Source organism: Alnus glutinosa, chromosome 8 (genome assembly GCF_958979055.1).
Source record: "Alnus glutinosa chromosome 8, dhAlnGlut1.1, whole genome shotgun sequence".
NCBI lineage: Eukaryota > Viridiplantae > Streptophyta > Magnoliopsida > Fagales > Betulaceae > Alnus > Alnus glutinosa.
The window spans coordinates 25561487-25575452 of record NC_084893.1 but is presented as its reverse complement, the minus strand read 5'-3'; the positions used below and the strand labels follow the sequence as shown (position 1 = coordinate 25575452).

Here is a 13966-nt window from a genome sequence, read left to right as displayed (position 1 = left end):
AACGGTCCGATCTTCAATCTGTTTTCGGTAACGTGATCCTTGCACTTGGATCTACGATTCTACCGTTCACTTTGAGGTAAAACGCTAAACTCATAGTTTTTGTATTTTTGGGCAAAATCCTATAAATGAGTTTAATCCTCTATGTTTTTTAGGTATTTAGGATTGTTGGAACTTGCTTGAAGCTATCCAAACCTCGGGTTTTGATTTGGTGATTTTGTGTTGAGTTTTCCTCAAACTCTAACTTTTAATTATTTGATTTTAGTTGTATTTTAGGGGATTAACTCTTAGTAAATGCTAAGGATTAATAATATTGCAATTAAGGAGTGTTTTATAATCACGGGATAAGGTTGGGAAATCCTAATTTGATGGGTAAAATTAATTTAGGATTTTGAAGTGTTTAAAACATAGATTATGAATTAATGTATTAATTGTATTGAGAGTGTTAAATAATTTCAAATCATCTATAGGTTTCATGAAAAATAGGCATTTATGAGATTAGGTCCTAAAACTAATAATTTGTACAAATTGAAAAATCTTAATTGCAAATTTAGAAATATTTCCATGTATAGCTTTAATTAGTTAGAGGGAAATTTGTGTCGTAGCCTTTGAGTGATTCAAAGTGCTACTTGTTATAGTTATTGGCTAAATAGCTAAACGGTGCATTGTGTTGTAATTATAGCGGCACTTTGCGGGTCAAACCTAGGATTGTTGGAATCAGGAGTACGAGCAATTCAAGGTGAGTATTCTACTCATTGAGAAAGTTACTTTTTATGTATTTTATAGGAATGCAAATAATATGTTTTTATATCGAACCAACAATATGTTAATTATATCTTTTGGATGTTTTGAGTAGTTTTAATTATGTTGAAATATGACAATAATGTTTATGTGATTTAAGATGATTTGAGATATGAGTATGAAATATGTTTGGTGTTTTGAGATATGATTTGAAGTGTTTATTGTTTGCTGCAGTTGGAATATTAAGTTATGTTTTGATGTTTGCTGCGGTTGGAAATTTAGTTATACAAATTATTTGAGGAAATGAGATATTGAACTGTTTAGATTTTATAAAGAAAGCATATGTTATAAGCATGATTCATGAAATGAAATGTATTGAATTAAGGGATGAAGCATAAGCATATGAACGCTAAACGTGCATCGAAGTGAGGTTCATAGCCCACGGAAAATTATACATGGGTTAGATTCCCATGAGGTGCCTACTTGGGTTAGATTCCCTTGAGGTATTTATGATGTACTTACTTGAGTTAGATTCCCTTGAGGTCCTCGACCATGGGTTAGATTCCCATGAGGTGCCTACTTGGGTTAAATTCCCTTGAGGTACTAGTTCTTACTTGGGTTCGATTCCCTTGAAGTACTCACGAGGTACTATACTTGGATTAGATTCCCTTGAGGTCCTCGTTCATGGGTTAAATTCCCATGAGGTGCCTACTTGGGTTAGATTCCCTTGAGGTACTAGTGCTTACTTGGGTTAGATTCCCTTGAAGCACTATACTTGGGTTTGATTCCCAAGGCATAAAACCATTAGCATGAGCATGTATAGCATTGTTTTTATGAGTGATGTTTTTATACTATGAGTAGTTTTACTAGACGTATTAGTATGCATAAGAGTCTCAATGGAAAAGAACTTATGTATATTTTTATCGGATGGTTGCATGATTTAAATGCCATTGTTTTCTATAACGGAACTTATACGTATAATCTTAGCTGCCTAGTATGTTTTAATGTTTTATAGTAGTCGGTGTCCGCTACATCAGCTATGGGGGTTTTCAAACAAAAGTTTATAAAATTGTTAGCTGTTATAGTGTACGCATGACTAAAAAGGAAAAGTTGGTTCTTTGCAAAAACTCAGTGAATAGTATACCTCTGAGTTCTTAGTGTAGTTATATATGCTAAGATGGTGGACCCATAATTCCACCTATACGGATGTGGCAAACCCCCACAATCGTGTGGATGCTGCTCATTTGGCTGCAGGTACTCCAGAGTTAGATGACGATCCAATAGCGTATTATTTGGGATATTACGACTGAGGCTCGCAGGGACAGTTGTAATGGGATGGACTATGGTGTCTTCTCTTTTGGTATATTTTGTATATGGCTTGTGATGTGGGTGTCGCGTATTCTTTTGTATAAGTCATTCTTTTGTTATATGATGTAATGATGTTAAGCCTTAAACAGATAGACATGTGTATGGCTCTTTTGTATAATGAACAGTTTAAGTTTTAGATGTGCTATTCCGCTGAAATTATGATAGTGTCGTTATGTTTTCCGCTGTTAGATATAACTCTAATTATCAGGTACATGTTATGGGGCATGTGCTGTATGTTGGCTGAGCGACAAATAGTCGTGCCACTGTGACAACTTGTTTTATGCTTGTATAAAAAATAAAAAAATAATAAAAAATAAAAACGGGTCGTCACAGCTATTGATATCAGAGCGGTTAGCTCTAGGGTTGGTTAGAAAAGTGGAAGCGGAAACCTAGGGTTGTGTTAGAGTCTAAGAGTAATTTAAGAGCCTTAGGATCCAAAAAGTTTTAACACAAATAAAAGAAAATTTTAGGATTCTTGTGTGCATTTAATGGACATTATGATGTGTTTAATATTCATTGTGCGATGTTGTTTATGTGGCATTTCATTGTGCAGACAAGAATATGCCGCCTAGGCAACGTAAGCCTCCACGTCGCTATAAAGATGAAGGATCAGTACATGGAAGTGGCGGTGAAGCACCTCCACCTCCTCCACCACCACCTTCACCTTTTCCTCCTCCTCATCCTCCACCCATGCCGGATTTAGGGCAATTCGTGGCAGCCTTGATTGCCGCCATACCGAGGCAAGTAGAGAATGTTGATGCCATTGGTTGTTTCTCCATCGCTTTCTTTAAACACAATCCCTCTGTGTTTATCGGGGGTGAGGGACCACTTGAAGCTGATGAATGGATCACATCTTTTGAAGACCTAGCTGATACCCTCAGTTGCACGGAAGATCAGAGGGTCAATTACGCAGTACTGTCACTTAAGGGTGAAGCTTGGCACTGATGGAAGGCCATAAAGACTCTGCTAATAGAAGAGTTGGGCCGCGGAGTTCCTATCACATGGGAACGCTTCAAGAAGGAGTTTAATGATCACTTTTTCCCTCAAGCACAGCGACAACAATGTGCGCGAGAATTTCAAGATTTGAAGTAAGGGGCTATGACAATTGAACAGTATTCGGCAGAGTTCCTTAAACTTTCGAGGTATGCTCCACGCCTCATCCCCGATGAAGAGACGAAGATTGAGAGGTTTCGTGATGGCCTGTCACAACGAATCCTTGAAAGGGTCATCTGCTTCAAGGTCACCGACTATGCTGATATGGTGCACATTGCCACTATGGCTGAGAAGGGAATTAAAAATGCGGTTGCCGACTTTGTAAATAGGAAGTGGTCAATGTCTTCAGGGGCACCTACCCCACCCCCATCCAAAAGACATGCTACGAGTAGCAATGCTGGGCCTATTAGGAGGAAGGGCACTTCTGGTAGTCAGGGTAGTGGCAATTACCCTCAATGTAGCAAATGCGGGAGGCTGCATGGGGAGAGTGTAAATTGGGAATGAAAGTGTGATTTAAGTGTGGCAAGACCGGCCACTTTATAAGGGAATGTCCACAAGCAAGTATGGGAAGAGGACAAGGGTCGCAAACGAGTGTCAATTAGCCAAGGCAGACAACTCCAGCAAGGGTGTTTGCACTCACACCAGATAATGTCCTTGCTGAGGAGAATACTACCGACATAGTCACAGGTACAATTCCTTTGTTTGGTAGTGTTGCTTGTGTGTTGCTTGATTCGGGTGCTACACACTCGTTTATCTCCTTATCATATGTGAAGTTGTGTAGAGTGAGTACTAAGCTATTAGAACATAATATATGTGTCTTGTAAAAAATGTGTGGACAAATGCCCTATTGTAATTGAAAGGAGAACCTTGCTAGCAAAGCTAGCAGTATTTAGCATGTTGGGCTTCGATGTCATTCTTGGCATGGATTGGCTATCGAAGTACAAAGCTAACATTGATTGTCATAGGAAGGAAGTCACGTTCCGACCTCATGGTATGGAAGAGTTCAAGTTCCAAGGGTCTAAAGTGCAAGTGACTCTGCCACTTCTCTCTGCTATCCAAGCAATCAAGAGTGTCAAAAAGGGTGCACAAGCTTATTTGGCTTATGTTCAAGCCAAGCCTGAAGTTAGGGTGAAATTGGAAGACATTCCGGTGGTACGCAACTATCCGGATGTTTTTTCTGAAATCACAGGACTGCCACCTGATCGAGAAGTTGAGTTCTCTATGGACTTGATACTGGGGACTCAGCCTATCCACAAGGCACCCTATCGTATGGCTCCGACTGAGTTTAGAGAATTGAAAGAAAAACTTCAAGAGTTGCTTGATCGGGGTTTCATTCAGCCTAGTGTATCTCCGTGGGGAGCGCCGGTTTTGTTTGTGAAGAAGAAGGATGGGTCTATGCGGATGTGCATAGATTACCGTGAGTTGAACAGGGTGACGGTTAAAAATAAATATCCTTTACCAAGGATCGATGACTTGTTCGATCAACTTAAGGGAGCTTCGGTATTCTCGAAGATAGATCTGCTTTCGGGGTACCATCAGCTCAGGGTACGAGAAGAAGACATTCCAAAGACAGCAATCCGAACACGGTATGGCCATTACGAGTTCTTGGTGATGCCATTTGGATTAACAAATGCACCGTCAGTGTTTATGGACTTGATGAATCGTGTATTCCATAAGTACTTGGATTCTTTTGTGGTAGTTTTCATTGATGACATATTAGTCTACTCGACTAATCATGTCGAGCACGAAGTACACTTGAAGACAGTGATGGAGAAGCTAAGGGAAAAGAAGTTGTTCGCTAAATTGAAGAAATGCGAGTTTTGGCTTGAAGAAGTTTCATTCTTGGGTCATGTTGTGAGCAAGAATGGACTTGTAGTGGATCCAGAAAAAGTGCAAGCTGTGGTTGAGTGGGAACGGCCTACTAGCGTGCGAGAGATTCGTAGCTTCTTGGGCTTAGCAGGTTATTATAGGAGATTTATTGAGAGATTCTCTTCATTGTCAGGGCCGCTCACTGCCCTCACAAAGAAGAATGCTCCATTTGTTTGGACTGATAAATGCGAAGCAAGCTTTCAAGAGCTGAAGCACAGACTGGTTACAGCACCTGTACTTACACTGCCTATGGAGTCTGTTGGGTATGTCGTGTATATAGATGCATCCAAGAAGGGATTGGGATGCGTGCTTATGCAACAGGGTCGAGTGGTAGCCTATGCCTCAAGACAGCTGAAAGAACATGAGAAGAACTACCCTAGTCATGACTTGGAGTTAGCAGCAGTTGTTTATGCACTGAAAATATGGAGGCACTACCTCTATGGTGAAGAGTGCAAAATTCACACTGATCAACAGAGTCTCAATTACATTTTCACTCAAAGGGATTTAAACATGAGGCAGCGCAGATTGCTTGAAGTGTTGAAATACGAGCTGTCCCTGCCCCCGGTCAAGAAATTAAAGACCATTGCTCTCAAGGCTTCCAAGAAGAAGGTAGAAGCCTCCTCTGAAGAAGAATCTGTGGATGAAGAAAAAGTTGTGGCTATGCTAGCCAAAAATTTCAGAAGACTAATGAAAGATGATCGGTTTAAGAAGAAGTCTTCTGAAAAAGCTAAAAAGCCTCTCAAAGAAGTTGAACCAGAGGATGAAGAGAAGAAAGATCCCAGAGGACCCCGATGTTTTGAATACTTTGGTTATGGGCCTATCCGGGCCGATTGCGGGAATCTCAAGAAGGGCAAGGGTAATGCGTATAACGTGACTCTTAGTGATGAGTCCGAAGAAGATGCTCCTGAGTCTGATAAATTTCTGGCCTTTGTGGCCCCATATGTTGAAGAAGAAGACTCTTACTACTCTGAGCATAGTGAGAATGACGGAGAGCTCAAGGAGGCCTACAAGACACTCTACAAAGAGTTCGAGAAGCTGAGGGAAGGCCGAAAGCAGCACGTTAATGATCTGAACAGTCTGCATACTGAGAAGAGCTCATTGTTGCTCAAGATACAGGAGCTCGAGGAAAAGCTACTTGAGACACAGCTCCAGTTAGAGAGAGTCACTGATGAGAAGCTGACTCGTATGCTGTCCATCCAGAAGAGCCCACATGACAAGACTGGTCTCGGGTATGTAGCTTCCTCTTCTGATGTTCCTTCTTCCTCAAAGACTATGTTTGTGCCTCCTACAGTCTAAGAGCTTCCTCCAGTTATTGAAGAAAAACATAAGGAAAAGGTCAATGATGATGTTCCAGGCATCCAGCAGCCTCATTTCATCAGAAGACCTCCTATTTGCCATCACTGCGGTCTCAATGGACATGTACGGCCTCAGTGCTCCCTCTTGAAAGCACAAAAGGTCAAAGCCAAGAAAGAAGTGCCAAGACAAGCTCATTATGACACTATACCTGCACCTCAACATCAGGCTATTTGGCATCAGGCATCCTACCAAGCACCATGGGGACAAGCACCAAGACATCAGTCCCAAGCCCCTTGGTCATATGCTCCTCAGCGTCAGCGGCCTCAACAGCAGTTTGTACCAGCCAATCAGAGTGGCACTTACAAGAGCAAACCCAGGCAATTGAGAAGGCCTCAAGAGCAGTACATCAGTGAGCCCCCTGTTTGGATGCAAAACATGATGGAGTGGATGATGCAGTCTTGTCAGCAATCACCCACCGGAAGGCAGACTTGGGCTAAGAAGGACAGTCACCCAGGAGGGGGAACAGGCGCACCTAGCAATTCAGGTGTTCGTGCCTAGGATTTGGTTCCTAATCCTATGGCATCAGGTTTGATTGCTTGCACGTTTCCCTTGTTATATTTATGTGCTTGTTATACAATCTAGGAACCAGTTTGTTGTACCCCATGTTTCTCGTGTGAGAACTTTGCAGGCCATTATTGGGGAAGACAGAAAAAGCAGGTCGAGCGACTGTTTTTCTGTACTAGGCATCATTGGACATTTTCAGGTGTGATCTTACCTTTGCATATGATGTCTTTTCCATATTGCATGTTTATTTCTTTTATTAAAAAAAAAATGGGAGAATTTGCAGGATTATTATTTCTCTTGGCTTATTAGATATTACATGCATTCTTGCCTGATATCTCAATTCGATATGCATTGATTAAATATGCCTAGATATAATTGAGAGTTTTGACTATACTAGCCAAGTGTTTTTCATGTTTATGCAAAAAGTAGGATAGCTTCTTTCCTCTTGCAATGAAAAGGTGCACTTTCCCGGGCTCTCCTAAAGGTACATCTTTCCTTCTCTGACTCTTTGCTTTTGGAAGTTTTGGATAAGAGAAGAAGTCCCTGTTAAGATGGCCAAATTGACCACAGGCTAGTTGAACCTAGCATCTATAAACTCTGGCACTCCCTACATTTTGCAGGACTATAAAATTCGAGCAGTAATTCATAAAAGGTTATATGCTTTAAATTTGTTTAATCACTGCTTGTGTGCTTAAACTTTCCTTGCCCTTTATGAGCAAGTAAAAATTATATGTGCTGTATCGTAGGGGGAGTGTATCAGATGAGGGTATCTAGGCCCTAGCAAGCTATAAGGTTTGACTTTTGACTAATCTATCTTGGATTTTCTCTCATGTCTAGAAAATCTAGTTGCATTTTGTCATGTCTTGGACAGTCTTACCTTGTGGGAAAAGAGTCTCCACACACACACGCATTGCTTGAGTTGAGTTGCCTATTTGATTTTTATATGATCAGGAAAAATTATTTGTGCCAATTGAAATCTCAACTCTCTTTTATATCTCTGTTTATTTTTGAGATGCTCTCTGATTGTGTTATCAGTTGACTATGCATGCGTATTCTGACATTGACTTGAGAAAATTTGATCTCTGTAAATTTTTCTCAGTTTTTCTGGTGTTTCAATGTGGAGCGTCTGGATGGTATTTCTAGGCGTCCAGACAGGGTAGGGTTCAGTCATTCGGACTTTTCATTTTTGGAGTCCGGACCGAGCTGGAGCCTTGTCGTCCGGACGATCCGTTCTTACGTCCTGACAGGCGTTGGCTTCTTCGTCCGGACGGCGTCTTAATATCGTCCGGACGTGCGCGACCTGTCTGCTCCTTTCCGAGGCAGAGAGCGTCCGGACGTCATCACTCCACCGTCCAGACGAGGACCCCACAGCGACTATAAAAACCCAGATCGCCACACACTTTCTCTACCCCACAAAATCTATTTCTTGGCTGCTTGTGAGTTAGTAATTTTTAAGCTTTTTGGAGTTTTACTTATTCCTCGCTTATTTCAGGTATTTTTCTAATATTTTTTTCTGTTAGAATTTTTTTTATGCATTTTGCTGCCATGTTGAAATTCTTTGGACTTTTTCTTGTGATATAATTCTGTCTTTATTTTTTTTTTCTGTTGTTATTTTGCTAAATTTTTATTGTCCTAACAAAAATATTTTTGGCATATTCTTTTTGGGAAAAATTTTTGTTGGATGTTTTTGCAGAATCATGTCTGCCGGCAGTCCACCCTGCAGGGTCCGTCAAAGGATTGAACAAGAAAGGGCTGCATTTCAAGCCAAGATCATGGACCGCACAGTCATTTCTGAGCGGAATGTCTTGCGAGCAGATCTCATGATGCCTCCGCTGGACAACATTCTTGGCATCATCCAGACATACAACTGGGGTTATCTTCATGGCTGTGCCTGTACGGTGTACACCGGGCTGGTCAAGCTTTTCTACGCCAACCTGGAAGTGGTGCAGAATGATGATCATGGAGTGGTACTTTAGTCCTCCGTTGCTGGCCTTCCGATTACTGTTGATCCCCAGGTCATCAGTAACGTCATCCATGTCCCAGTCCTCGAGATTCCGGGCACCCCATACAATGAGGTGGTACTGCCTCCCTCCCTGGATGAGCTTAGGGAATTCTTTCATGCCATTCCCCATGGTGAGAAGTGCTCTGCTGCCATCCGGATTGGTGCCCTGTCACCCCCCCACCGCATGTTGGCCAAGATAATCCAGCAAAACATCTGGCCTGTTGCCCGGTGCAGTGATCTGATCCTGAAAAGGGCTCAGTTTGTCTATGCAGTCCACTTTCGCTTGCCTTTCTATCCATGGAAGCACATTTTGGGGGTTATGCTGAAGGCTCGTGATGAGAGCACTGCTGGTCTTCCGTTTGGCTGCCTCCTTTCTCAAATCATTCTTCAGTCCGGCGTCAATATTACTGGGGAACCGAAGATGAAAATCCAGCAGCCCATCAGCAAGCAGACTTTGATGAAGTCTAATGCTCAACTGCGGAGAGATGACTCTGATGATGAGGTGCCCCCACCTGCTCCTATGCCAATCAGATTTCCAGAAATGGCTTCCTCCTCTCACACAGCTCCACCACCTGAGCCGGAGACCCATTATGCTCAGATTATGGAGGCTCTTGCTGCTTTTCAGGGGGGATGAGCAACATGCAAGTGTCTATGTCCTCCATGCAGCAGTCCATCTCCTCCATTCAGCTAGAGGTGCACTCCATCAACAAGCGCGTGGAGCAGAATCAGCTGGACCTCAAGGAGTGCCTGAAGTTCCATCACCCGAGCAGTGATGATGAGGAAGATGCGGATGGGACTTTACCTTTGCCTGAGGATGCTTGATTCCCTCTGGCTTTTGATATTTGTTTTTGTTGTTTGTTTTGTTTTATGAAACATTTTGTTAAGTTTTTTTTTTGGATTATATTACTCTGTTTCCCGGGTCCTTCTGAGACCGTAAGGGGGAGTAATTTTTATGACAGTCAGTTTTTATTACTCTGTTTTTACCCTTTGTCCCTTTGAGACAAAAAGGGGGAGTAATTTTAATTTTTGGACCGGGAATGTATTTCCAAACTGGTCAAGTGATTTTTGTCCCAGAATGGCCAAAGGGGGAGTTTGTTAGTATTTTGGCCTTATTCTGTGTTCGAACAAAATCACTTATGTGTAAAGATGCTATAAACAGGGATTCCACTTTCAAAATGATGTCAAGATTAGAAGAAAATTCAAGTTCCCTGTCAGCCGTCCGGACGATGTGTCATCCCGTCCAGACGCCCATTTGTCTACTGCTCCATCCGTCCGGACGATGTGTCATCCCGTCCGGACGCCAGACAGTCCAGCATCATCCGTTCGGACGATGTGCTTCTTCCGTTCGGACACTTCACTGTATCGAGAAGTTTCTGTTCCAGCTTGATCTGTCCGGACGTTTCAGCAGCACGTCTAGACGCCTATCAATTCTCGAACGATTCACTGATTCTTTCCAAGTTCAAGAAAGGGAAGATCAATCAACCGTCCAGACGATGTGGTATCCCGTCCGGACGCGTGTCCACATTAGGCAAGAATCGCAGTTCAAATTTGACCGTCTGGACGTTTGACAGCTGTGGTCCGGACGCTGGTGCATCGTATATGGTAACTGACAATTCGACTTCAACCATCCGGACGTCTCCCCCTCATGGTCCGGACGCACACGCATCAGATATGGAAATTGCGTGTTGAAGTTTAGCCGTCTGGACGCACGAAGCCTGATATGGAAATTACTTGCGATGGATGTGCGACCGTCCGGACGATCAAGCCATCCCGTCCAAACGATGTTCTTATACAGGAAAGATTTCTCCGCGGAATTTTCAGAAAAGTCCTGTCGCATAGTTGTCCGTCTGAACGGCCATGGACCACCGTCTGGATGGCTCCTAGGCAAATTTTGCCTGACGCTCATTCTGACCCCCAGACTATAAATAGGGGTCCTTGGGCACTTAGAGCTGGAAGAATTCGGTGTGAATTCCATTAGAGCTCAGAGACGTGATATTTCCTCTGAAGCCGTTTTTCAAGTGTGCTGCGCTATAAATCGAAGTCTATCTTAGAGGTTGGCTCTAAGGTAAGGAGTTCCATTGAAGACCCCTTTAGGTAGGTGAACCAGTTGGGAAGCGTTCGTGTTGGGTTACACGTCAGAGATCAAGGTACGACCACTGCATCGGTACATGTGAGTGTTACTGTCTTGTATCTAGCTATGTCTTCTGAATAGTGGAATTCCTGGGTTTGGCTGTCCTGGAATGGTTTTTTCTCTTAACTGAGTTTCCACTTCGTCAACAAAAATATCTGTGTCATTTACTTTCCGCTGTGCTTTAATTTTTGTTGACACTTATGCACACACTTTAAATTTGAAGTCAAATTTCAAATTTCAATTATTATTATCATGAGCATCAAGGTCATTGATAAACGTTGAATGTTGCACATTCAAGCTCCTTAACTTATATATATTAATTTCTTAGTATTGTTATTTGTTTGATTTTGTGTTGTTTTATTGTTTTCAGGTTTTAAATAAAGATGCAATTAATTCAATTGATTTTGGGCTTAAAGCACACTTTGAGAAGATCTAAAAGATACGGTTAAGCTTAGCCAATCATAATAGAATACATATATGATGTTGTTAAGTTTAATCAAATCAAGGGAATGATTAAATCAGAATTTCTCCAATAAAAATAAAAATCAGATTGGATTCAAATTTGGATTCTGCACATGTCTCAGTGTTTGGATCATAACTTTCTGCTGAGATCTCGAATTGCAAAGAAATTGGTGGTGTTAGAAAGCTAATAAAAACAAATATGTCAGAAATAGTTTTTTCCTAATTCGGATGTTTACTATGCCAAAATCGCCCTACCATAAAAGACCATAGATCTGGACAAATTGGGAATCTTTTTTCTACTTGGATTGAATTTTCAATTTCCTACTTGGACTAAGAGACTAAGTTTCGATTTTTCTCGGATTCCTAGGACTTTTAGGCCTCTCCTAATCTCTATAAATAAACTCCTAAGTTTCAAGAGAATGTGTGCTTAGCTTTAGACATAAAATTCTTCTTGGAGGCTTGACAAGTTGAAAAGGATAAGAACATTGCAGGAGATCATCCCAGCACCACAATGAGCGGCTAAATTCATAATAGGTGTTGATGTAGCCATTTCCAAGTAACAATGGTTTAATTGTATTTTAATTTGTGATTTTCTATATGCATGATGATTTTATAACTGTGAGAATTGATCTTATTATTTATATTCAATTATTATGAATTTCTTATCTTATCTTATAAAGTCTTTTATATTGATTGAACTCAAGCCTTCATATTTTCTGTGATTATGTGAGTGATTATTATACAATAGTTTTAATTGATATATGATCAAGAGGGTTAGATAGGCCATGCCTAGAGAAGACGGATTGTACTGCATCCTAGTTTAGTGTAATTTAAGTAGATAGTTCATATCAACCGAAGATGGTTTATACTTTTCCATTAATTGTATGTATCATATTAAAGACGTAGCTAATCCATACCAAAGGAAGATGGGTCATACCGCATCTTAGTGGTTAGGTGGACGGTCCGTGCCAACCAAAGATGGATTATACTTATTTTTTAAAGGTAATTTCTTGACTACTCGAGTAAGACGAGCCCTATATCATGCATAGTATAAATTTTTCTTGTTAATTTACAATTGACCATTGTTATGCGACGAGTAGTGAAATCAACCTCCTATTCTTTCTCTCATCACTCTAATCTTTACATTTATGTCTTTTACTTTTATGTATTTATTTTTAGAAAATAAAAACTAAATCAAACATCTTTTAAATTAAGTTATATTTAATCTCAAAAAACTTAATAACAATACATATGCAGTCCTTGAAGTTCGACACTCTCAATATAGCTCTATCCTACAAGGATTTGTACTATTGCGAGTGGTAATTTTATTATTGATATTTTTGTACACAAAACGACCACATCAATCATGAAGAGTCTTGTGCGATTGCTGCAAAATTTCTTGAATCTCATTTTCAAAATGGTAAGACACGCCTAAGCGCTGAATTGCATCAATCAAGTTCAGCTTTTGTGAAGACTTTTCACTTTGAGCCATTAGCATCTTCCTCATTTTTTCTTCAATTCCTGAAATTGTTCATTTATTTTCTCATCTGTTTCGACTTCCGCAAGCAAATTGAAGAATAAGATCATGTGCATTCTGACTCATCATTTCGAGATGACATGAACAGATAAAAAGCTATAAATGAGCAGGATGAACAAGATCATTAAAATTTTAAGTCCAATATGTTATAGAAAAATACGAAAGTAACCTTAATTTTGTGTTCGTGCACACACACGACAACTTGGCAAAGACACGAACACACTCAAAGGGTGGTGCATGAAGGCAAGATTTTTCACTTAAGGGTGTGCATGGGACCAATATCTTTTGAAACCAGAAAGGAGAAAATTTGGAAGGCCATATAGAAGTTAAGGAAAATAAAGAAGCAAACGAAAGAGAGGGAGAAGTTAAAAGGGGGATGGATGAAAGCTACCCATATTGGGTTTTCAAAAAGGAGATTTTTTACTTCATCTGAACTTTTTATCGATTTATTAATTTGAGTTTCAACCACAATTGCATAATGTCTTTAAGAAAATAAAAAAGAAAAATTATTCAATTTTCAAGAGCCTCCAATACTCTTTAAAGGGAAATGTCGAGCTCTGTTAACTTAATAAATTCATTCTACAACATAATAGAGGCACATTTTCTTTATTCTTGTAGGAATGTAACCATTTCAAATCTTTCTGTTGCAAATGATGATCCATGCTCATAAGGGCACAGGCTCAACAAGCAAAGAAGCCACAAAATCTTTGAGAACAACCCTAGCATTTGTGTAACCATCTTCGTCCTTGTATATGACATCAGTCACACATGCAAGGTTGAGAATTGGCATCACAAGAGGCATAGGAACAGTGGTTGGGTAAAGGCACTCTTCGTTTATATCCTTCCATGCATCTGTAACTTGTTTCCGTAATTCTTCGATTGCTTCTTCTTCTATGGCACCATGTTGTATCATATAACATTCAACAGCCGGGGCAACATGCCCTCTCTTTTGCTCAGACTAAATGTATTGAATTATTATGTTAGAAGGGCATCACATGTTTGGAAT

General features: G+C 40.5%; 1 pseudogene; it reads right to left on the bottom strand.

Annotated features, from left to right (window-relative positions):
* Positions 1 to 13624: 13624 nt before the first annotated feature.
* The window catches only part of LOC133876282 ((-)-germacrene D synthase-like), a 1154-nt pseudogene continuing 812 nt past the window's right edge, over positions 13625 to 13966 (bottom strand).